This window comes from Triturus cristatus, chromosome 1_1, assembly GCF_964204655.1.
Source record: "Triturus cristatus chromosome 1_1, aTriCri1.1, whole genome shotgun sequence".
NCBI lineage: Eukaryota > Metazoa > Chordata > Amphibia > Caudata > Salamandridae > Triturus > Triturus cristatus.
Genome location: NC_140579.1, coordinates 542,830,104 through 542,852,731, shown reverse-complemented (window position 1 = coordinate 542,852,731; position 22,628 = coordinate 542,830,104).

The following is a 22,628-nucleotide window of genomic DNA, read 5'->3' as shown; positions in this document are numbered from 1 at the left end:
GGGGTCGTGCTGAGGCTGGTGTTTCAGGATTTAGGGCAGTGCAGTGTTGTTCGGGCAGTGTAGTGGGTCGTGCTGGTGTTTCAGGGTTTAGGGCAGTGCAGTGGTGTTCAGGCAGTGTAGGGGGTCGTGCTTTGGGTGGAGTTAAAGGGTTTAGGGCAGTGCAGTGGTGTTCGGGCAGTGTAGGGGGTCTTTGCTGGGGTAGTCTTTCAGGGTTTAGGGCAGTGCAGTGGTGTTCGGTCAGTGTAGGGGATCGTGCTGGGGCTGGTGTTTCAGGGTTTTGGGTAGTGTAGTGGTGTTCGGGCACTGTAGGGGGTCATGCTGGGGCTGGTGTTTCAGGGTTTAGGGCAGTGCGTGGTGTTCGGGCAGTGTAGGGGGTCGTGTTGGGGCTGGTGTTTCTGTGTTTAGGGCAGTGCGGTGGTTTTCGGGCAGTGTAAGGGGTCGTGCTGGGGCTGGTGTATCAGGGTTTAGGGCAGTGCAGTGGTGTTCGGGCAGTGTAGGGGGTCGTGCTGGGGCTGGTGTTTCAGGGTTTAGGGCAGTGCAGTGGTGTTCGGGCAGTGTAGGGGGTCGTGCTGGGGCTGGTGTTTCAGGATTTAGGGCAGTGCAGTGGTGTTCGGCCAGTGTAGGGTGTCGTGCTGGGCTGGTGTTTCAGGGTTTAGGGCAGTGCAGTTGTGTTCGGGCAGTGTAGGGGGTCATGCTGGGGCTGGTGTTTCAGGGTTTAAGGCAGCGTAGTGGTGTTCGGGCAGTTTATGGGGTTTTGCTGGGGGTGGTGTTTCAGGGTTTAGGGCAGTGCAGTGGTGTTCGGGCAGTGTAGGGGATCGTGCTGGGGCTGGTGTTTCAGGATTTAGGGCAGTGCAGTGGTGTTCGGGCAGTGTATGGGGTCGTGCTTCTGCTGGTGTTTCAGGGTTTAGGGCAGTGTAGTTGTGTTCGGGCAGTGTAGGGGGTCGTGCTGGGGCTGGTGTTTCAGGGTTTAGGGCAGTGCAGTGGTGTTCGGGCAGTGTAGGGGGTCGTGCTGGGGGTGGTGTTTCAGGGTTTAGGGCAGTGCAGTGGTGTTCGGGCAGTGTAGGGGGTCGTGCTGGGGCTGGTGTTTCAGGGTTTAGGGCAGTGCAGTGGTGTTCGGGCAGTGTAGGGGGTCTTTCTGGGGGTGGTGTTTCAGGGTTAGGGCAGTGGTGTTTGAGCAGTGTAGGGGGTTGTTAGAAATGGGATTTCTGGTTGGCTAGGGCTTGCACCAAAGCCAGGCAGAAACCACCACTCTAGTCAGGGCTGGGGAGTTACACGCCAAAGATAACCCCTGCTCACCCCCTTGGTAGCTTGGCACGAGCAGTCAGGCTTATCCCGGAGGCAATGTGTAAAGCGTTTGCGCGCGCACCCAGCAACAACACCCACGGCCCAACACAAAAGAAACTCCACACAAGGTATTATATAAAAATAGCCTTTGTATTATACCAAAACACATTAGATAAAACACACACTTTACAATGTGCCAACAGGCACGGGCAGAATTTACAGGGGATATGTAGAAGACAGGGCCACCTGGACCACTGTCAGGAATCAGCACTTTTAGAACTAGCACTCTGTAGGAATATTACTTTGTAGGAATAATACTTTAGAACCTAGCATATGCAATCACTGTAGCACTAATTAGAAAATGTAGCGCACAACCAGTAACCACTGGTAACAGGTAAGTACCACCTACGCAACCCTAACCACCTTAGGAGAATATTACGCAGGGAACCAGGACCTCACTGGCACCACCTGTACTAGGAGAAAAACAACCACCTAAGTATCACAATACCAATGTAGGGGTATAAGCACATTACACATGATGCATCACAACACATTCAGAGGTGTAGGGAAGGAAAGCACCGGATGCATAACATACATTCCGCGGTGTAAAAACAAGGCACATGACGCATAAAACCACATTCAGAGGTGCAGGAAAACACAATTGCGCCAAACTCACATAAGTCACCACCTGTGACTGTCCATAGGCCAACTGGCCTGGTTGGGGCTAGGACGCCCTGTGTCCCAGTGTCAGGGGCCTAAACGGAGCAGCTGCCCACAAAGTGCTGGGCAGCTGTAGAACGATGATGGGGCCAACGCAGGAGCCTTGCAGGCTCTGGCCAACTGACTGTCCCCTGAGCCCCTCTGGGCTCTAAACAAAGGACTGGCCCCTTGGAGCCTCGCTGGGCTCAAACAACAAGAAATGCCCCCTAGAGCCTCCGTGGCTCTGAACAACACTGTGGGGCAAGGTGGGAGTGGCTCGCTGCCTTCTTGGGCCACTCTTAGCACAAAAAGAACTGCCCCCGTATACGTTGGAGCCTCGTGGGTTCAAAGACAAAGATTGCCCTCCTCCTTGGAGTCCCACTCGGGGGGGGGGGGGCCCGTGACAAGCAATTTGCCCCGTCGTTGGAGCCTCTCTAGGCTTGAGAAGCACTGCCCCCTTCGGTGGAGCGTCAGGCACTCTTACAACAATAGTGCGGGACCCGTTGGAGCGGCCTCGCGCTCTGGAACAAAGAATGTACAACAATAGTACGGGACCCGTTGGAGCGGACTCGCGCTCTGGAACAAAGAATGTCCCCCTACGTTGGAGCCTTCTCGGGGCTCTTTAACAAATAGGCCGCCCCCAATGAGGGAAGTGCTCACCTGTGGGAGCACACGGGCTCCGTAGATCGGCGGTGCCACTCGCGGGGCTCTCTGTGAGCCTGGGAGCCCCGCACTCGCACCTGGGCTCACCCGGTCCCCGTCCTCGGGACCAGGACTTCGTTCAGTGCTGGCCTTCCATCTCCTCCTTCATCCCCGGAGCGCGGGGTAGGCTCCCGTCTGCTTCCGGGTTGAGGGCCTGGCTATGTCCCGCCGCTGCCTGCCTGACTTCTGGGTCGAGGCAACCAATGGGAGGGCGGCGATTCTTCTCTGGGGCCGCCAATGGCAGCGCGGCCCTAGAGGTGTGGAGGCGGGCACAGTGCCTCCCACGAGATCCCCGGGCCGGCCGCGGCAATTCTAGTGGGATATGAGGGGTGGGCACCCTCGATACACAGCGCTCCTTGCGCTCAATGAAAGTTAAAGCGCTCCCTGCGCTAAATACGGATAAAGCGCTCCCAGCGCTAGAGCAAGGTCCAGCAACAAAGTCCTGCCAAAGTTCAGGAAGGTAGGCAGGGGGCAAGGCTGGGCCAGGGGCCAGCTCACTGGGCCCTCCAGGCAGGAAGGCAGTCCCAAGTGGCGGTCCTCCTGGCCTCCAGCAGCAGCAGCCCCCCTCAGATAGGATCCTGGAAGAGAACATTTTACTTGGGGTCACAGCCCCATTTTATACACAGGTTTACCTTTGTTTCAAGGTGCAGGGGAGGGGCGAACCAGATGCAACTGGTTCTTGAGCACTTTGTTTTGCTCAGCCCCTCTCCCTATTCAGAGAGCAGGCCAGGGTCATCAGTTGCACCACAGGGGGCGGAGCCAGCATTGTGTGGGAAAAGTCCAGCCCTATTCAGGTCCTAGGTGTACTCCTCCCACCCATCTGGCTGCTGATCTCCCCATTCACCACTAGGTGACTCCTCTTGACTCTGGGGATTCCCTAGCTCGTCACATGACCTCAGCCAGCCAATCACGCAACAGGCAGTCACTGCACATTTATGCCAGCGTCTAGAAGTGGCACTTCCATACTAGCTACATGGACATCGCACACATCATTGCGCAGCATTTAATCACACGAGTCCGCACATACCAAACTCGCACCTGCACTCCCCACACATCAGGAACTACCAGGGACACATACATTACATGGTTTAGGGCAGTGCAGTGGTGTTCGGGCAGTGTAGGGGGTCGTGCTGGGGGTGGTGTTTCAGGGTTTAGGGCAGTGCAGTGGTGTTCAGGCAGTGTAGGGGGTCGTGCTGGGGGTGGTGTTTCAGGGTTTAGGGCAGTGCAGTGGTGTTCAGGCAGTGTAGGGGGTCGTGCTGGGGTGGTGTTTCAGGGTTTAGGGCAGTGCAGTGGTGTTCGGGCAGTGTAGGAGTTCGTGCTGGCGCTGGTGTTTCAGGGTTTAGGGCAGTGCAGTGGTGTTCGGGCAGTGTAGGGTGTCGTGCTGGGGCTGGTGTTTCAGGGTTTAGGGCAATGCAGTGGTGTTCAGTCAGTGTAGGAGGCCATGCTGGGGCTGGTGTTTCATAGTTTTGGGCAGAATATTGGTGTTTGGGCACTGTAAGAGGTCGTGCTGGGTCTGGTGTTTCAGGGTTTAGGGCAGTGCAGTGGTGTTCGGACAGTGTAGGGGGTCTTGCTGGGGGTGGTGTTTCAAGGTTTAGGGCAGTGCAGTGGTGTTCAGGCAGTGTAGGGGGTCATGCTTGGAGTGGTGTTAAAGGGTTTAGGGCAGTGTAGTGGTGTACGGGCACTGTAGGGGGTCATGCTGGGGCTGGTGTTTCAGGGTTTAGGGCAGTGCGGTGGTGTTCAGGCAGTGTAGGGGGTCGTGCTTTGGGTGGTGTTAAAGGGTTTAGGGCAGTGCAGTGGTGCTCGGGCAGTGTAGGGGGTCTTGCTGGGGTAGTCTTTCAGGGTTTAGGGCAGTGCAGTGGTGTTCGGGCAGTGTAGGGGGTTGTGCTGGGGCTGGTGTTTCAGGGTTTTGGGTAGTGTAGTGGTGTTCAGGCACTGTAGGGGGTCATGCTGGGGCTGGTGTTTCAGGGTTTAGGGCAGAGCGGTGGTGTTCGGGCAGTGTAGGGGGTCGTGTTGGGGCTGGTGTTTCAGTGTTTAGGGCAGTGCGGTGGTGTTCGGGCAGTGTAGGGGGTCGTGCTGGGGCTGGTGTTTCAGGGTTTAGGGAAGTGCAGTGGTGTTCGGGCAGTGTAGGGGGTCGTGCTGGGGCTGGTGTTTCAGGGTTTAGAGCAGTACAGTGGTGTTCGGGCAGTGTAGGGGGTCATGCTCGGGCTGGTGTTTCAGGATTTAGGGCAGTGCAGTGGTGTTCGGGCAGTGTAGGGGATCGTGCTGGGTCTGGTGTTTCAGGGTTTAGGGCAGTGCAGTTGTGTTCGGGCAGTGTAGGGGGTCGTGCTGGGGCTGGTGTTTCAGGGTTTAAGGCAGCGCAATGGTGTTCGGGCAGTTTATGGGGTTTTGTTGGGGGTGGTGTTTTAGGGTTTAGGGCAGTGAAGTGGTGTTCGGGCAGTGTAGGGGATCGTGCTGGGGCTGGTGTTTCAGGATTTAGAGCAGTGCAGTTGTGTTCGGGCAGTGTAGGGGGTCGTGCTGGTGCTGATGTTTCAGGGTTTAGGGCAGTGTAGTTGTGTTCGGGCAGAGTAGGGGGTCGTGCTGGGGCTGGTGTTTTAGGGTTTAAGGCAACGCAGTGGTGTTCAGGCAGTTTATGGAGTCTTGCTGGGGGTGGTGTTTCAGGGTTTAGGGCAGTGCAGTGGTGTTTGGGCTGTGTAGGGGGTCGTGCTGGGGGTGGTGTTTCAGGGTTTAGGGCAGTGCAGTGGTGTTCGGGCAGTGTAGGGTGTCGTGCTGGGGCTGGTGTTTCAGGATTTAGGGCAGTGCAGAGGTGTTCGGGCAGTGTAGGGGGTCATGCCGGGGCTGGTGTTTTAGGGTTTAGGGCAATGCAGTGGTGTTCGGTCAGTGTAGGGGGCAATGCTGGGGCTGGTGTTTCATAGTTTTGGGCAGAGTATTGCTGTTCGGGCACTGTAAGAGGTCGTGCTGGGGCTGGTGTTTCACGGTTCAGGGCAGTGCAGTGGTGTTCGGGCAGTGTAGGGAGTCTCACTGGGAGTGGTGTTTCAGGATTTAGGGCAGTGGTGTTCGGGCAGTGTAGGGGGTCGTGCTGGGGCTGGTGTTTCAGGGTTTAGGGCAGTGCAGTGGTGTTCGGGCAGTGTAGGGGGTCGTGCTGGGGCTGGTGTTTCAGGATTTAGGGCAGTGCAGTGGTGTTCGGCCAGTGTAGGGTGTCGTGCTGGGCTGGTGTTTCAGGGTTTAGGGCAGTGCAGTTGTGTTCGGGCAGTGTAGGGGGTCATGCTGGGGCTGGTGTTTCAGGGTTTAAGGCAGCGTAGTGGTGTTCGGGCAGTTTATGGGGTTTTGCTGGGGGTGGTGTTTCAGGGTTTAGGGCAGTGCAGTGGTGTTCGGGCAGTGTAGGGGATCGTGCTGGGGCTGGTGTTTCAGGATTTAGGGCAGTGCAGTGGTGTTCGGGCAGTGTATGGGGTCGTGCTTCTGCTGGTGTTTCAGGGTTTAGGGCAGTGTAGTTGTGTTCGGGCAGTGTAGGGGGTCGTGCTGGGGCTGGTGTTTCAGGGTTTAGGGCAGTGCAGTGGTGTTCGGGCAGTGTAGGGGGTCGTGCTGGGGGTGGTGTTTCAGGGTTTAGGGCAGTGCAGTGGTGTTCGGGCAGTGTAGGGGGTCGTGCTGGGGCTGGTGTTTCAGGGTTTAGGGCAGTGCAGTGGTGTTCGGGCAGTGTAGGGGGTCTTTCTGGGGGTGGTGTTTCAGGGTTAGGGCAGTGGTGTTTGAGCAGTGTAGGGGGTTGTTAGAAATGGGATTTCTGGTTGGCTAGGGCTTGCACCAAAGCCAGGCAGAAACCACCACTCTAGTCAGGGCTGGGGAGTTACACGCCAAAGATAACCCCTGCTCACCCCCTTGGTAGCTTGGCACGAGCAGTCAGGCTTATCCCGGAGGCAATGTGTAAAGCGTTTGCGCGCGCACCCAGCAACAACACCCACGGCCCAACACAAAAGAAACTCCACACAAGGTATTATATAAAAATAGCCTTTGTATTATACCAAAACACATTAGATAAAACACACACTTTACAATGTGCCAACAGGCACGGGCAGAATTTACAGGGGATATGTAGAAGACAGGGCCACCTGGACCACTGTCAGGAATCAGCACTTTTAGAACTAGCACTCTGTAGGAATATTACTTTGTAGGAATAATACTTTAGAACCTAGCATATGCAATCACTGTAGCACTAATTAGAAAATGTAGCGCACAACCAGTAACCACTGGTAACAGGTAAGTACCACCTACGCAACCCTAACCACCTTAGGAGAATATTACGCAGGGAACCAGGACCTCACTGGCACCACCTGTACTAGGAGAAAAACAACCACCTAAGTATCACAATACCAATGTAGGGGTATAAGCACATTACACATGATGCATCACAACACATTCAGAGGTGTAGGGAAGGAAAGCACCGGATGCATAACATACATTCCGCGGTGTAAAAACAAGGCACATGACGCATAAAACCACATTCAGAGGTGCAGGAAAACACAATTGCGCCAAACTCACATAAGTCACCACCTGTGACTGTCCATAGGCCAACTGGCCTGGTTGGGGCTAGGACGCCCTGTGTCCCAGTGTCAGGGGCCTAAACGGAGCAGCTGCCCACAAAGTGCTGGGCAGCTGTAGAACGATGATGGGGCCAACGCAGGAGCCTTGCAGGCTCTGGCCAACTGACTGTCCCCTGAGCCCCTCTGGGCTCTAAACAAAGGACTGGCCCCTTGGAGCCTCGCTGGGCTCAAACAACAAGAAATGCCCCCTAGAGCCTCCGTGGCTCTGAACAACACTGTGGGGCAAGGTGGGAGTGGCTCGCTGCCTTCTTGGGCCACTCTTAGCACAAAAAGAACTGCCCCCGTATACGTTGGAGCCTCGTGGGTTCAAAGACAAAGATTGCCCTCCTCCTTGGAGTCCCACTCGGGGGGGGGGGGGCCGTGACAAGCAATTTGCCCCGTCGTTGGAGCCTCTCTAGGCTTGAGAAGCACTGCCCCCTTCGGTGGAGCGTCAGGCACTCTTACAACAATAGTGCGGGACCCGTTGGAGCGGCCTCGCGCTCTGGAACAAAGAATGTACAACAATAGTACGGGACCCGTTGGAGCGGACTCGCGCTCTGGAACAAAGAATGTCCCCCTACGTTGGAGCCTTCTCGGGGCTCTTTAACAAATAGGCCGCCCCCAATGAGGGAAGTGCTCACCTGTGGGAGCACACGGGCTCCGTAGATCGGCGGTGCCACTCGCGGGGCTCTCTGTGAGCCTGGGAGCCCCGCACTCGCACCTGGGCTCACCCGGTCCCCGTCCTCGGGACCAGGACTTCGTTCAGTGCTGGCCTTCCATCTCCTCCTTCATCCCCGGAGCGCGGGGTAGGCTCCCGTCTGCTTCCAGGTTGAGGGCCTGGCTATGTCCCGCCGCTGCCTGCCTGACTTCTGGGTCGAGGCAACCAATGGGAGGGCGGCGATTCTTCTCTGGGGCCGCCAATGGCAGCGCGGCCCTAGAGGTGTGGAGGCGGGCACAGTGCCTCCCACGAGATCCCCGGGCCGGCCGCGGCAATTCTAGTGGGATATGAGGGGTGGGCACCCTCGATACACAGCGCTCCTTGCGCTCAATGAAAGTTAAAGCGCTCCCTGCGCTAAATACGGATAAAGCGCTCCCAGCGCTAGAGCAAGGTCCAGCAACAAAGTCCTGCCAAAGTTCAGGAAGGTAGGCAGGGGGCAAGGCTGGGCCAGGGGCCAGCTCACTGGGCCCTCCAGGCAGGAAGGCAGTCCCAAGTGGCGGTCCTCCTGGCCTCCAGCAGCAGCAGCCCCCCTCAGATAGGATCCTGGAAGAGAACATTTTACTTGGGGTCACAGCCCCATTTTATACACAGGTTTACCTTTGTTTCAAGGTGCAGGGGAGGGGCGAACCAGATGCAACTGGTTCTTGAGCACTTTGTTTTGCTCAGCCCCTCTCCCTATTCAGAGAGCAGGCCAGGGTCATCAGTTGCACCACAGGGGGCGGAGCCAGCATTGTGTGGGAAAAGTCCAGCCCTATTCAGGTCCTAGGTGTACTCCTCCCACCCATCTGGCTGCTGATCTCCCCATTCACCACTAGGTGACTCCTCTTGACTCTGGGGATTCCCTAGCTCGTCACATGACCTCAGCCAGCCAATCACGCAACAGGCAGTCACTGCACATTTATGCCAGCGTCTAGAAGTGGCACTTCCATACTAGCTACATGGACATCGCACACATCATTGCGCAGCATTTAATCACACGAGTCCGCACATACCAAACTCGCACCTGCACTCCCCACACATCAGGAACTACCAGGGACACATACATTACATGGTTTAGGGCAGTGCAGTGGTGTTCGGGCAGTGTAGGGGGTCGTGCTGGGGGTGGTGTTTCAGGGTTTAGGGCAGTGCAGTGGTGTTCAGGCAGTGTAGGGGGTCGTGCTGGGGGTGGTGTTTCAGGGTTTAGGGCAGTGCAGTGGTGTTCAGGCAGTGTAGGGGGTCGTGCTGGGGTGGTGTTTCAGGGTTTAGGGCAGTGCAGTGGTGTTCGGGCAGTGTAGGAGTTCGTGCTGGCGCTGGTGTTTCAGGGTTTAGGGCAGTGCAGTGGTGTTCGGGCAGTGTAGGGTGTCGTGCTGGGGCTGGTGTTTCAGGGTTTAGGGCAATGCAGTGGTGTTCGGTCAGTGTAGGAGGCCATGCTGGGGCTGGTGTTTCATAGTTTTGGGCAGAATATTGGTGTTTGGGCACTGTAAGAGGTCGTGCTGGGTCTGGTGTTTCAGGGTTTAGGGCAGTGCAGTGGTGTTCGGACAGTGTAGGGGGTCTTGCTGGGGGTGGTGTTTCAAGGTTTAGGGCAGTGCAGTGGTGTTCAGGCAGTGTAGGGGGTCATGCTTGGAGTGGTGTTAAAGGGTTTAGGGCAGTGTAGTGGTGTACGGGCACTGTAGGGGGTCATGCTGGGGCTGGTGTTTCAGGGTTTAGGGCAGTGCGGTGGTGTTCGGGCAGTGTAGGGGGTCGTGCTTTGGGTGGTGTTAAAGGGTTTAGGGCAGTGCAGTGGTGTTCGGGCAGTGTAGGGGGTCTTGCTGGGGTAGTCTTTCAGGGTTTAGGGCAGTGCAGTGGTGTTCGGGCAGTGTAGGGGGTTGTGCTGGGGCTGGTGTTTCAGGGTTTTTGGTAGTGTAGTGGTGTTCAGGCACTGTAGGGGGTCATGCTGGGGCTGGTGTTTCAGGGTTTAGGGCAGAGCGGTGGTGTTCGGGCAGTGTAGGGGGTCGTGTTGGGGCTGGTGTTTCAGTGTTTAGGGCAGTGCGGTGGTGTTCGGGCAGTGTAGGGGGTCGTGCTGGGGCTGGTGTTTCAGGGTTTAGGGAAGTGCAGTGGTGTTCGGGCAGTGTAGGGGGTCGTGCTGGGGCTGGTGTTTCAGGGTTTAGAGCAGTACAGTGGTGTTCGGGCAGTGTAGGGGGTCATGCTCGGGCTGGTGTTTCAGGATTTAGGGCAGTGCAGTGGTGTTCGGGCAGTGTAGGGGATCGTGCTGGGTCTGGTGTTTCAGGGTTTAGGGCAGTGCAGTTGTGTTCGGGCAGTGTAGGGGGTCGTGCTGGGGCTGGTGTTTCAGGGTTTAAGGCAGCGCAATGGTGTTCGGGCAGTTTATGGGGTTTTGTTGGGGGTGGTGTTTTAGGGTTTAGGGCAGTGAAGTGGTGTTCGGGCAGTGTAGGGGATCGTGCTGGGGCTGGTGTTTCAGGATTTAGAGCAGTGCAGTTGTGTTCGGGCAGTGTAGGGGGTCGTGCTGGTGCTGATGTTTCAGGGTTTAGGGCAGTGTAGTTGTGTTCGGGCAGAGTAGGGGGTCGTGCTGGGGCTGGTGTTTTAGGGTTTAAGGCAACGCAGTGGTGTTCAGGCAGTTTATGGAGTCTTGCTGGGGGTGGTGTTTCAGGGTTTAGGGCAGTGCAGTGGTGTTTGGGCTGTGTAGGGGGTCGTGCTGGGGGTGGTGTTTCAGGGTTTAGGGCAGTGCAGTGGTGTTCGGGCAGTGTAGGGTGTCGTGCTGGGGCTGGTGTTTCAGGATTTAGGGCAGTGCAGAGGTGTTCGGGCAGTGTAGGGGGTCATGCCGGGGCTGGTGTTTTAGGGTTTAGGGCAATGCAGTGGTGTTCGGTCAGTGTAGGGGGCAATGCTGGGGCTGGTGTTTCATAGTTTTGGGCAGAGTATTGCTGTTCGGGCACTGTAAGAGGTCGTGCTGGGGCTGGTGTTTCACGGTTCAGGGCAGTGCAGTGGTGTTCGGGCAGTGTAGGGAGTCTCACTGGGAGTGGTGTTTCAGGATTTAGGGCAGTGGTGTTCGGGCAGTGTAGGGGGTCGTGCTGGGGCTGGTGTTTCAGGGTTTTGGGCAGAGCAGTGGTGTTCGGGCAGTGTAGTGGGTCATGCTGGGTCTGGTGTTTCAGGGTTTAGGGCAGTGCAGTGGTGTTCGGGCAGTGTAGGGGGTCTTGCTGGGGGTGGTGTTTCATGGTTTAGGGCAGTGGTGTTTTGGCAGTGTAGGGGGTCTTACTGCGGATGGTGTTTCAGGGTTTAGGGTAGTGCAGTTGTGTTCGGACAGTGTAGGGGTTCTTGCTGGGGTAGTCTTTCAGGGTTTAGGGCAGTGTAGTGGTGTTCGGGCAGTATAGGGGTCGTGCTGGGGGTGGTGTTTCAGGGTTTAGGGCAGTGTAGTGGTGTTCGGTCAGTAACGGGCGTCGTGCTGGGGGTGGTGTTTCAGAGTTTAGGGCAGTGCAGTGGTGTTCCGGCAGTGTAGGGGGTCGTGCTTGGGGTGGTGTTAAAGGGTTTAGGGCAGTGTAGTGGAGTTTGGGCACTGTAGGGGCTCATGCTGGGGCTGGTGTTTCAGGGTTTAGGGCAGTGCAGTGGTGTTCAGGCAGTGTAGGGTTTCGCGCTGGGGCTGGTGTTTCAGGGTTTAGGGCAGTGCAGTGGTGTTCAGGCAGTGTAGGGGTCGTGCTGGGGCTGGTGTTTCAGGATTTAGGGCAGTGCAGTGGTGTTCGGGCAGTGTAGGGGGTCGTGCTGGGGCTGGTGTTTCAGGGTTTAGGGCAGTGCAGTTGTGTTCGGGCAGTGTAGGGGGTATTGCTGGGGCTGGTGTTTCAGGGTTTAAGGCAGCGCAGTGGTGTTCGGGCAGTTTATGGGGTCTTGCTAGGGGTGGTGTTTCAGGGTTTAGGGCAGTGCATTGGTTTTCGGGCAGTGTAGGGTGTCGTGCTGGGGCTGGTGTTTCAGGGTTTAGGGCAGTGCAGTGGTGTTCGGGTAGTGTAGGTGGTCGTGCTGGGGCTGGTGTTTCAGGATTTAGGGCAGTGCAGTGGTGTTCGGGCAGTGTAGGGGGTCGTGCTGGGGCAGGTGTTTCAGGGTTTAGAGCAGTGCAGATGTGCTCGGGCAGTTTATGGGGTCTTGCTAGGGGTGGTATTTCAGGGTTTAGGGCAGTGCAGTGGTGTTCAGGCAGTGTAGGGGGTCGTGCTTGGGGTGGTGGTAAAGGGTTTAGGGCAATGCAGTGGTGTTCGGGCAGAGTAGGGGGTCTTGCTGGGGTAGTCTTTCAGGGTTTAGGGCAGTGCAGTGGTGTTCGGGCCGTGTAGGGGGTCGTGCTGGGGCTGGTGTTTCAGGTTTTAGGGTAGTGTAGTGGGGTTCAGGCACTGTAGGGGGTCATGCTGGGGCTGGTGTTTCAGGGTTTAGGGCAGTGCGGTCTTGTTAGGGCAGTGTAGGGGTCGTGCTGGGGCTGGTGTTTCAGTGTTTAGGGCAGTGCGGTTGTGTTCGGGCAGTGTAGGGGGTCGTGCTGGAGGTGGTGTTTCAGGGTTTAGGGCAGTGCAGTGGTGTTCCAGCAGTGTAGGGGTGTTGGACTTGGCCCTTCTGGCAGGTTCACCCCTGAACTTTTTGCTTTTACTGGTGACCTGGTGATAGTGATTTTTGGTTTATGCGCACTTTCCCTGTGTCCCAGAGTAGAGTGCGTGCGCACTCTGAGTGCATGTGGTGAAATAGGCCTGCCCTCCCATAGGAATGCATGGGGAATGTATGTGTCCCTGGTAGTTCCTGATGCGTGGGGAGTGCAGGCTCGAGTTTGGTATGTGCGGACTCGTGTGATTGAATGCTTCGCAATGAGGTATAATGTGTGATTATGTCATGTGCGGAAGTGCCACTTCTAGGAGTTGGCATATTAGTGTAAAATGTGTCTGGCGTGTGATTGGCTGGAGCTGGCTGGTGAGCCTGGCTCCAGGAGTCTGGGTGGGTCTGCCCCAGTAGTGAGTGTGAGGTTAGCATAATGATGGCTGGGGAGGAGTGCACCTGGGACCTGAATAGGGCTGGGATTTCCCCACACAATGCTGGCTCCGCCCCCTGTGGTGCGACTGATGACCCTAGCCCTGCCAGTGAATAGAGTGAGGGGCTGAGCACATCAAGGGTGCTCCCCAACCAGCTGCGACTGGTTTTCCCCCTCACCCTGAACCAAGAACAAAGGGAAAGGGTGTATAAAAATGGGGCTGTGTCCCCACAGAGGTGATCTCTTCCAGGATCCTGCCTGAGGGGGCTGCTGCTGTTGCTGGGCCAGAGGACCGCCACTTGGACTACCTCCCTGCCTGGAGGCCCAGTGAGCTGGCTCTGGGCCCAGCCTTGCCCCCCCCTGCATTGCTGCATGCAGGGGAGAACTTTGCAGGACTTGCCTTTAGCGCTGAGAGCGCTTTCACTTTTATCCTTAGCGCTAGGAGCGCTTTATTTCTGGAAGCCGGTTTTCACCCGGCATTTGCCCCGTTCTTGGCCGTTCCTGAACTCCCCTAGCAGGTGCCCACCCTGCCAGGGACATTGCCGTGGTCGTTGGCGGGTGCCCACCCCACTTAGTTCTGCCTATTTCGACTTTAATACGAAGGCAGGAGCCCACCCCGCGCTTCGGAGAAAGCAGAGAGAATCACCGCCAAGGCCGGGCTTACCGGAAGTCAGGCATCCTCTGGGGGCGGGCCACGAGACGGAAGCAGGAAGCAGGCGGGAGCCCACCCCGCGCTCCTGCGTATGCCCTGGGAGACAGACACCGTGACCGAGAGAGCGCCGCGTCAAGAGGACCGGGCGGGAGCCCACCCCGCTTTGGGACGTGCTACTCCAGAGAAGCCAGCAGCTGGTTTGAAGGCGGGGCTCCCATGACCACGGGGAGAGCTCCGCAGATGCTGCAGCCGACACCAGGGAGCAGAGCAGAGTCGGCGCGTCGGGAGTCCCGGTAAGGAGAGGGCTCGGGGTGGTTTCTGTCCGCATCTGAGCCCCCCATGAGGAGGCTCCACCGGAGGGGCCAGCATTCTTTGTCTGTGAGCCCACGGGGCTCCAACGTATACGGGGGCAGTTTTTTTGGTGTTCAGAGCGGCCCCGGAAGACAGCGGGCTGCTCCAACGTATGAGGACACTGTCGGTTAAGATTGCGTAACACTCTAACACCGGGGGCAGTATTCCTTGAGCGCGTTGCACGCTCCAACGACGGGGCGAATTGTCTGTCACGAGTCCCCCGAGCGGGACTCCAACGAGTGGGGCAATCTTTGGCTGTGAGCCCAGGACGTCCCCCGCTTTTGGGGCATATTTTAGTTCAGAGCCACGGAGGCTCTAGGGGGGCATTTCGTGTTGTAGAGCCCAGAGGGGCTCAGGGGGCCACGAGTGTTGTGTATTCAGAGCCCTGGAAGGCTCCAACGTTGGCCCCAGCATCTTCCCAGCTGCCCAGCACTTAGTGGGAAGCTGCCACGTTTAGCCCCCCCCCCCTGACATTGGGACACAGGGCGTCCTATCCCCGACAAGGCCAGTTGGCCTAGGGACTGCCACAGGTGGTGGCTAATGTGAGTTTTGCGCTATTGTTCCTAACCTGCACCTCTGAATGTGTTTTTATGCGTCATGTGCCTTGTTTTACACCGCTGAATGTATGTTATGCATCATGTGTTTTCCTTCCCTACACCTCTGAATGTGTTGTGATGCATCATGTGTAATGTTCTTATACCCCTACAGGTATTGTGATACTTAGGTGGTTGTTTTTCTCCTAGTACAGGTGGTGCTAGTGAGGTCCTGGTTCCCTGCGTGACATTTTCCTAAGGTGATTAGGGTTGCGTAGGTGGTACTTACCTGTTACCAGTAGTTACTGGTTGTGTGCTACATGCGTTATTTCATGCTACAGTAATTTGATATCCTATGTTCTAAGTGCTAAGTTCTAAAAGTGCTAATTCCTGACAGTGGTCCATGTGGCCCTGTCCCCTGTACATATAATCCCTTGTAAAATTCTGCCCAGTGCCAGTTGGCACAGTGTAAATTGTGTGAATATTATCTAATGTGTTTGGTATAGTACAAAGGCTATTTTTATATAATACCTTGTGTGGAGTTTCTTTTGTGGTGGGCCTTGGGTGTTGTTGCTGGGTGCGCGCGCAAACGCTTTACACATCGCCTCCGGGATAAGCCTGACTGCTCGTGCCAAGCTACCAAGGGGGTGAGCAGGGGTTATCTTTGGCGTGTAACGCCCCAGCCTGACTATAGTGGTGGTTTCTGCCTGGCTTTGGCGCAAGCCCTAGCCAACCAGAAATCGCCATTTCTAACAAGGGGGTCGTGCTGGGGTGGTGTTTCAGGGTTTAGGGCAGTGCAGTGGTGTTCGGGCAGTGTAGGGGTTCGTGCTGGAGCTGGTGTTTCAGGGTTTAGGGCACTGCAGTGGTGTTCGGGCAGTGTAGGGTGTTGTGCTGGGGCTTGTGTTTCAGGATTTAGGGCAGTGCAGAGGTGTTCGGGCAGTGTAGGGGGTCGTGCTGGGGCTGGTGTTTCAGGGTTTAGGGCAATGCAGTGGTGTTCAGTCAGTGTAGGGGTCCATGCTGGGGCTGGTGTTTCATAGTTTTGGGCAGAGTATTGGTTTTCGGGCACTGTAAGAGGTGGTGCTGGGGCTGGTGTTTCAGGGTTCAGGGCAGTGCAGTGGTGTTCGGGCAGTGCAGTGTAGGGAGTCTCGCTGGGAGTGGTGTTTCAGGATTTAGGGCAGTGCTGTTCGGGCAGTGTAGGGGGTCGTGCTGGGGCTGGTGTTTCAGGGTTTTGGGCAGAGCAGTGGTGTTCGGGCAGTGTAGTGGGTCATGCTGGGTCTGGTGTTTCAGGGTTTAGGGGAGTGCAGTGGTGTTCGGGCAGTGTAGGGGTTCTTGCTGGGGGTGGTGTTTCAGGGTTTAGGGCAGTGGTGTTTGGGCAGTGTAGGGGGTCTAACTGCAGATGGTGTTTCAGGGTTTAGGGCAGTGCAGTTGTGTTCGGACAGTGTAGGGGGTCTTGCTGGGGTAGTCTTTCAGGGTTTAGGGCAGTGTAGTGGTGTTCCGGCAGTGTAGTGGGTTGTGCTGGGGGTGGTGTTTCAGGGTTTAGGGCAGTGTAGTGGTGTTCGGGCAGTAAAGGGGGTCGTGCTGGGGGTGGTGTTTCAGGGTGTAGGGCAGTGCAGTGGTGTTCAGGCAGTGTTGGGGGTCGTGCTTGGGGTGGTGTTAAAGGGTTTAGGGCAGTGCAGTGGTGTTCGGGCACTGTAGGGGGTCATGCTGGGGCTGGTGTTTCAGGGTTTAGGGCAGTGCAGTGGTGTTCGGGCAGTGTAGGGGGTCGTGCTGGGGCTGGTGTTTCAGGATTTAGGGCAGTGCAGTGGTGTTCGGGCAGTGTGGGGGTCGTGCTGGGGTTGGTGTTTCAGAGTTTAGGGCAGTGCAGTTGTGTTCGGGCAGTGTAGGGGGTTGTTCTGGGGCTGGTGTTTCAGGGTTTAAGGCAGTGCAGTGGTGTTCGGGCAGTTTATGGGGTCTTGCTGGGGATTGTGTTTCAGGGTTTAGGGCAGTGCAGTGGTGTTCGGGCACTGTAGGGGTCATGCTGGGACTGGTGTTTCAGGATTTAGGGCAGTGCAGTGGTGTTCGGGCAGTGTAGGGGGTCGTGCTGGGGCTGCTGTTTCAGGGTTTAGGGCAGTTCAGTTGTGTTCGGCAGTGTAGGGGGTCGTGCTGGGGCTGGGGTTTCAGGGTTTAAGGCAGCGCAGTGGTGTTCGGACAGTTTATGGGGTCTTGCTGGGGGTGGTGTTTTAGGGTTTAGGGCAGTGCAGTGGTGTTTGGGCAGTGAAAGGGGGTCTTGCTGGGGTAGTTTTTTATGGTTTAGGGCAGTGCAGTGGTGTTCGGGCAGTGTAGGGGGTCGTGCTGGGGGTGGTGTTTCAGGGTTTTGGGCAGTGTAGTGGTTTTCGGGCAGTGTAGGGGGTCGTGCTGGGGGTGGTGTTTCAGGGTTTAGGGCAGTGCAGTGGTGTTCGGGCAGTGTAAGGGGTCGTGCTGGGGTGGTGTTTCAGGGTTTAGGGCAGTGCAGTGGTGTTCGGGCAGTGTAGGGGGTCATGCTGGGGCTGGTGTTTCAGGATTTAGGGCAGTGCAGTGGTGTTCAAGCAGTATAGGGGGTTGTGCTGGGGGTGGTGTTTCAGGGTTTAGGGCAGTGCACTGGTGTTCGGGCAGTGTAGGGGTTCGTGCTGGAGCTGGTGTTTCAGGATTTAGGGCAGTGCTGTGGTGTTCGGGTAGTGTAGGGGGTCGTGCTGGGGCTGGTGTTTCAGGGTTTAGGGCAATGCAGTGGTGTTTGGGCAGTGTAGGGGGTCTTTCTGGGGGTGGTGTTTCAGGGTTTAGGGCAGTGGTGTTTGGGCAGTGTAGGGGGTCTTACTGCGGATGGTTTTTCAGGGTTTAGGGCAGTGCAGTGGTGTTCGGACAGAGTAGGGGGTCTTCCTCGGGTAGTCTTTCAGGGTTTAGGGCAGTGTAGTGGTGTTCGGGCAGAGTAGTGGGTCGTTCTGGGGGTGGTGTTTCAGGGTTTAGGGCAGTGTAGTGGTGTTCGGGCAGTATAGGGGGTCATGCTGGGGATGGTGTTTCAGGGTTTAGGGCAGTGCAGTGGTGTTCAGGCAGTGTAGGGGGTCGTGCTTAAGGTGGTATAAAAGGGTTTAGGGCAATGCAGTGGTGTTTGGGCAGTGTAGGGGGTCTTGCTGGGGTATTCTTTCAGGGTTTAGGGCAATGCAGTGGTGCTCGGGCAGTGTAGGGGGTCGTGCTGGGGCTGGTGTTTCAGGGTTTAGGGTAGTGTAGTGGTGTTCGGGCACTGTAGTGGGTCGTGCTGGGGCTGGTGTTTCAGGGTTTAGGGCAGTGCGGTGTTGTTCGGGCAGTGTAGGGGGTCGTACTGGGGCTGGTGTTTCAGTGATTAGGGCAGTGCGGTGGTGTTCGGGCAGTGTAGGGGGTCGTGCTGGGGCTGGTGTTGCAGGGTTTAGGGCAGTGCAGTGGTGTTCGGGCAGTGTAGGGCGTCGTGCTGGGGCTGGTGTTTCAGGGTATAGGGCAGTGTATTGGTGTTCGGGCAGTATAGAGGGTCGTGCTGGGGCTGGTGTTTCAGGATTTAGGGCAGTGTAGTGGTGTTCGGGCAGTATAGGGGGTCAAGCTGGGGGTGTTGTTTCAGGGTTTAGGGCAGTGCGGTAGTGTTCAGGCAGTGTAGGGGGTCGTGCTTGGGGTGGTGTTAAAGGGTTTAGGGCAGTGCAGTGGTGTTTGGGCAGTGTAGGGGGTCTTGCTGGGGTATTCTTTCAGGGATTAGGGCAATGCAGTGGTGCTTGGGCAGTGTAGGGGGTAGTGCTGGGGCTGGTGTTTCAGGGTTTAGGGTAGTGTAGTGGTGTTCGGGCACTGTAGGGGGTCGTGCTGGGGCTGGTGTTTCAGGGTTTAGGGCAGTGCGGTGGTGTTCGGACAGTGTAGGGGGTCGTACTGGGGTTGGTGTTTCAGGGTTTAGGGCAGTGCAGTTGTGTTCAGGCAGTGTACGGGGTCGTGCTGGGGCTGGTTTTTCAGGGTTTAAGGCAGCGCAGTGGTGTTCGGGCAGTTTATGGGGTTTTGCTGGGGGTGGTGTTTCAGGGTTTAGGGCAGTGCAGTGGTGTTCGGGCAGTGTAGGAGATCGTGCTGGGGCTGGTGTTTCAGATTTTAGGGCAGTGCAGTGGTGTTCGGACAGTGTAGGGGTTCGTGCTGGTGCTGGTGTTTCAGGGTTTAGGGCAGTGTAGTTGTGTTCGGGCAGTGTAGGGGGTCGTGCTGGGGCTGGTGTTTCAGGGTTTAAGGCAACGCAGTGGTGTTCGGGCAGTTTATGGGGTCGTGCTGGGGGTGGTGTTTCAGGGTTTAAGGCAGTGCAGTGGTGTTCGGGCAGTGTAGGGGGTTGTGCTGGGGCTGGTGTTTCAGGGTTTAGGGCAGCGCAGTGGTGTTCGGGCAGTGTAGGGGGTCGTGCTGGGGCTGGTGTTTCAGGGTTTAGGGCAATGCAGTGGTGTTTGGGCAGTGTAGGGGGTCTTTCTGGGGGTGGTGTTTCAGGGTTTAGGGCAGTGGTGTTTGGGCAGTGTAGGGGGTCTTACTGTGGATGGTGTTTCAGGGTTTAGGGCAGTGCAGTGGTGTTCGGACAGAGTAGGGGGTCTTGCTGGGGTAGTCTTTCAGGGTTTAGGGCAGTGTAGTGGTGTTCGGGCAGTGTAGGGGGTCATGCTGGGGGTGGTGTTTCAGGGTTTAGGGCCGTGTAGTGGTGTTCGGGCAGTATAGGGGGTCGTGCTGGGGGTGGTGTTTCAGGCTTTAGGGCAGTGCAGTGGTGTTCAGGCAGTGTACGGGGTCGTGCTTGGGGTGGTGTTAAAGGGTTTTGGGCAGTGCAGTGGTACTTGGGCAGTGTAGGGGGTCTTGCTGGGGTATTCTTTCAGGGTTTAGGGCAATGCAGTGTTGCTCGGGCATTGTAGGGGGTCGTGCTGGGGCTGGTGTTTCAGGGTTTAGGGTAGTGTAGTGGTGTTCGGGCAGTGTGGGGGTCGTGCTGGGGCTGGTGTTTCAGAGTTTAGGGCAGTGCAGTTGTGTTCGGGCAGTGTATGGGGTTGTGCTGGGGCTGGTGTTTCAGGGTTTAAGGCAGTGCAGTGGTGTTCGGGCAGTGTAGGGGGTCGTGCTGGGGCTGGTGTTTCAGGGTTTTGGGCAGAGCAGTGGTGTTCAGGCAGTGTAGTGGGTCATGCTGGGTCTGGTGTTTCAGTGTTTAGGGCAGTGCGGTGGTGTTCGGGCAGTGTAGGGGGTCGTGCTGGGGCTGGTGTTTCAGGGTTTAGGGCAGTGCAGTGGTGTTCGGGCAGTGTAGGGGGTTGTGCTGGGGTGGTGTTTCAGGGTTTAAGGCAGTGCAGTGGTGTTCGGGCAGTGTAGGGGTCGTGCTGGGGCTGGTGTTTCAGGGTTTAGGGCAGCACAGTGGTGTTCGGGCAGTGTAGGGGGTCGTGCTGGGGCTGGTGTTTCAGGGTTTAGGGCAGTGCAGTTGTGTTCGGGCAGTGTAGTCGGTCGTGCTGGGGCTGGGGTTTCAGGGTTTAAGGCAGCCCAGTGGTGTTCGGACAGTTTATGGGGCTTGGTGGGGGTGGTGTTTTAGGGTTTAGGGCAGTGCAGTGGTGTTTGGGCATTGTAAGGGGGTCTTGCTTGGGTTGTTTTTCATGGTTTAGGGCAGTGCAGTGGTGTTCGGGCAGTGTAGGGGGTCGTGCTGGGGGTGGTGTTTCAGGGTTTAAGGCAGTGCAGGGGTGTTCGGGCAGTGCAGGGGGTTGTGCTGGGGCTGGTGTTTCAGGGTTTAGGGCAGCGCAGTGGTGTTCGGGCAGTGTAGGGGGTCGTGCTGGGGCTGGTGTTTCAGGGTTTAGGGCAATGCAGTTGTGTTTGGGCAGTGTAGGGGGTCTTTCTGGGGGTGGTGTTTCAGGGTTTAGGGCAGTGGTGTTTGGGCATTGTAGGGGGTCTTACTGTGGATGGTGTTTCAGGGTTTAGGGCAGTGCAGTGGTGTTCGGACAGAGTAGGGGGTCTTGCTGGGGTAGTCTTTCAGGGTTTAGGGCAGTGTAGTGGTGTTCGGGCAGTGTAGGTGGTCATGCTGGGGGTGGTGTTTCAGGGTTTAGGGCCGTGTAGTGGTGTTCGGGCAGTATAGGGGGTCGTGCTGGGGGTGGTGTTTCAGGCTTTAGGGCAGTGCAGTGGTGTTCAGGCAGTGTACGGGGTCGTGCTTGGGGTGGTGTTAAAGGGTTTCGGGCAGTGCAGTGGTACTTGGGCAGTGTAGGGGGTCTTGCTGGGGTATTCTTTCAGGGTTTAGGGCAATGCAGTGTTGCTCGGGCATTGTAGGGAGTCGTGCTGGGGCTGGTGTTTCAGGGTTTAGGGTAGTGTAGTGGTGTTCGGGCAGTGTAGGGGGTCGTGCTGGGGCTGGTGTTTCAGGGTTTTGGGCAGAGCAGTGGTGTTCAGGCAGTGTAGTGGGTCATGCTGGGTCTGGTGTTTTAGTGTTTAGGGCAGTGCGGTGGTATTCGGGCAGTGTAGGGGGTCGTGCTGGGGCTGGTGTTTCAGGGTTTAGGGCAGTGCAGTGGTGTTCGGGCAGTGTAGGGGGTCGTGCTGGGGGTGGTGTTTCAGGGTTTAAGGCAGTGCAGTGGTGTTCGGGCAGTGTAGGGGGTCGTGCTGGGGCTGGTTTTTCAGGGTTTAGGGCAGCACAGTGGTGTTCGGGCAGTGTAGGGGGTTGTGCTGGGGCTGGTGTTTCAGGGTTAAGGGCAGTGCAGTTGTGTTCGGGCAGTCTAGGGGGTCGTGCTGGGGCTGGGGTTTTAGGGTTTAAGGCAGCGCAGTGGTGTTCGGACAGTTTATGGGGTCTTGGTGGGGGTGGTGTTTTAGGGTTTAGGGCAGTGCAGTGGTGTTTGGGCATTGTAAGGGGGTCTTGCTGGGGTAGTTTTTCATGGTTTAGGGCAGTGCAGTGGTGTTCGGGCAGTGTAGGGGGTCGTGCTGGGGGTGGTGTTTCAGGGTTTTGGGCAGTGTAGTGGTTTTCGGGCAGTGTAGGGAGTCGTGCTGGGGGTGGTGCTTCAGGGTTTAGGGCAGTGCAGTGGTGTTCGGGCAGTGTAAGGGGTCGTGCTGGGGTGGTGTTTCAGGGTTTAGGGCAGTGCAGTTGTGTTCGGGCAGTGTAGGGGGTCCTGCTGGGGGTGGTGTTTCAGGGTTTAGGGCAGTGCAGTGGTGTTCGGGCAGTGTAGGGGGTCTTTCTGGGGGTGGTGTTTCAGGGTTTAGGGCAGTGGTGTTTGGGCAGTGTAGAGGGTCTTACTGCGGATGGTGTTTCAGGGTTTAGGGCAGTGCAGTGGTGTTCGGACAGAGTAGGGGGTCTTCCTGGGGTAGTCTTTCAGGGTTTAGGGCAGTGTAGTGGTGTTCGGGCAGTATAGGGGGTCATGCTGGGGATGGTGTTTCATGGTTTAGGGCAGTGCAGTGGTGTTCAGGCAGTGTAGGGGGTCGTGCTTGGGGTGGTGTTAAAGGGTTTAGGGCAGTGCAGTGGTGTTTGGGCAGTGTAGGGGGTCTTGCTGGGGTATTCTTTCAGGGTTTAGGGCAATGCAGTGGTGCTCGGGCAGTGTAGGGGGTCGTGATGGGGCTGGTGTTTCAGGGTTTAGGGTAGTGTAGTGGTGTTCGGGCACTGTAGGGGGTCGTGCTGGGGCTGGTGTTTCAGGGTTTAGGGCAGTGCTGTGGTGTTTGGGCAGTGTAGGGGGTCGTACTGGGGCTGGTGTTTCAGTGATTAGGGCAGTGCGGTGGTGTTCGGGCAGTGTAGGGGGTCGTGCTGGGGCTGGTGTTTCAGGGTTTAGGGCAGTGCAGTGGTGTTCGGGCAGTGTAGGGGGTCGTGCTGGGGCTGGTGTTTCAGGGTTTAGGGCAGTGCAGTGGTGTTCGAGCAGTGTAGGGGGTCTTGCTGGGGTATTCTTTCAGGGTTTAGGGCAGTGCTGTGGTGTTTGGGCAGTGTAGGGGGTCGTACTGGGGCTGGTGTTTCAGTGATTAGGGCAGTGCGGTGGTGTTCGGGCAGTGTAGGGGGTCGTGCTGGGGGTGGTGTTTCAGGGTTTAAGGCAGTGCAGTGGTGTTCGGGCAGTGTAGGGGGTCGTGCTGGGGCTGGTGTTTCAGGGTTTAGGGCAGCACAGTGGTGTTCGGGCAGTGTAGGGGGTCGTGCTGGGGCTGGTTTTTCAGGGTTTAGGGCAGTGCAGTTGTGTTCGGGCAGTGTAGGGGGTCGTGCTGG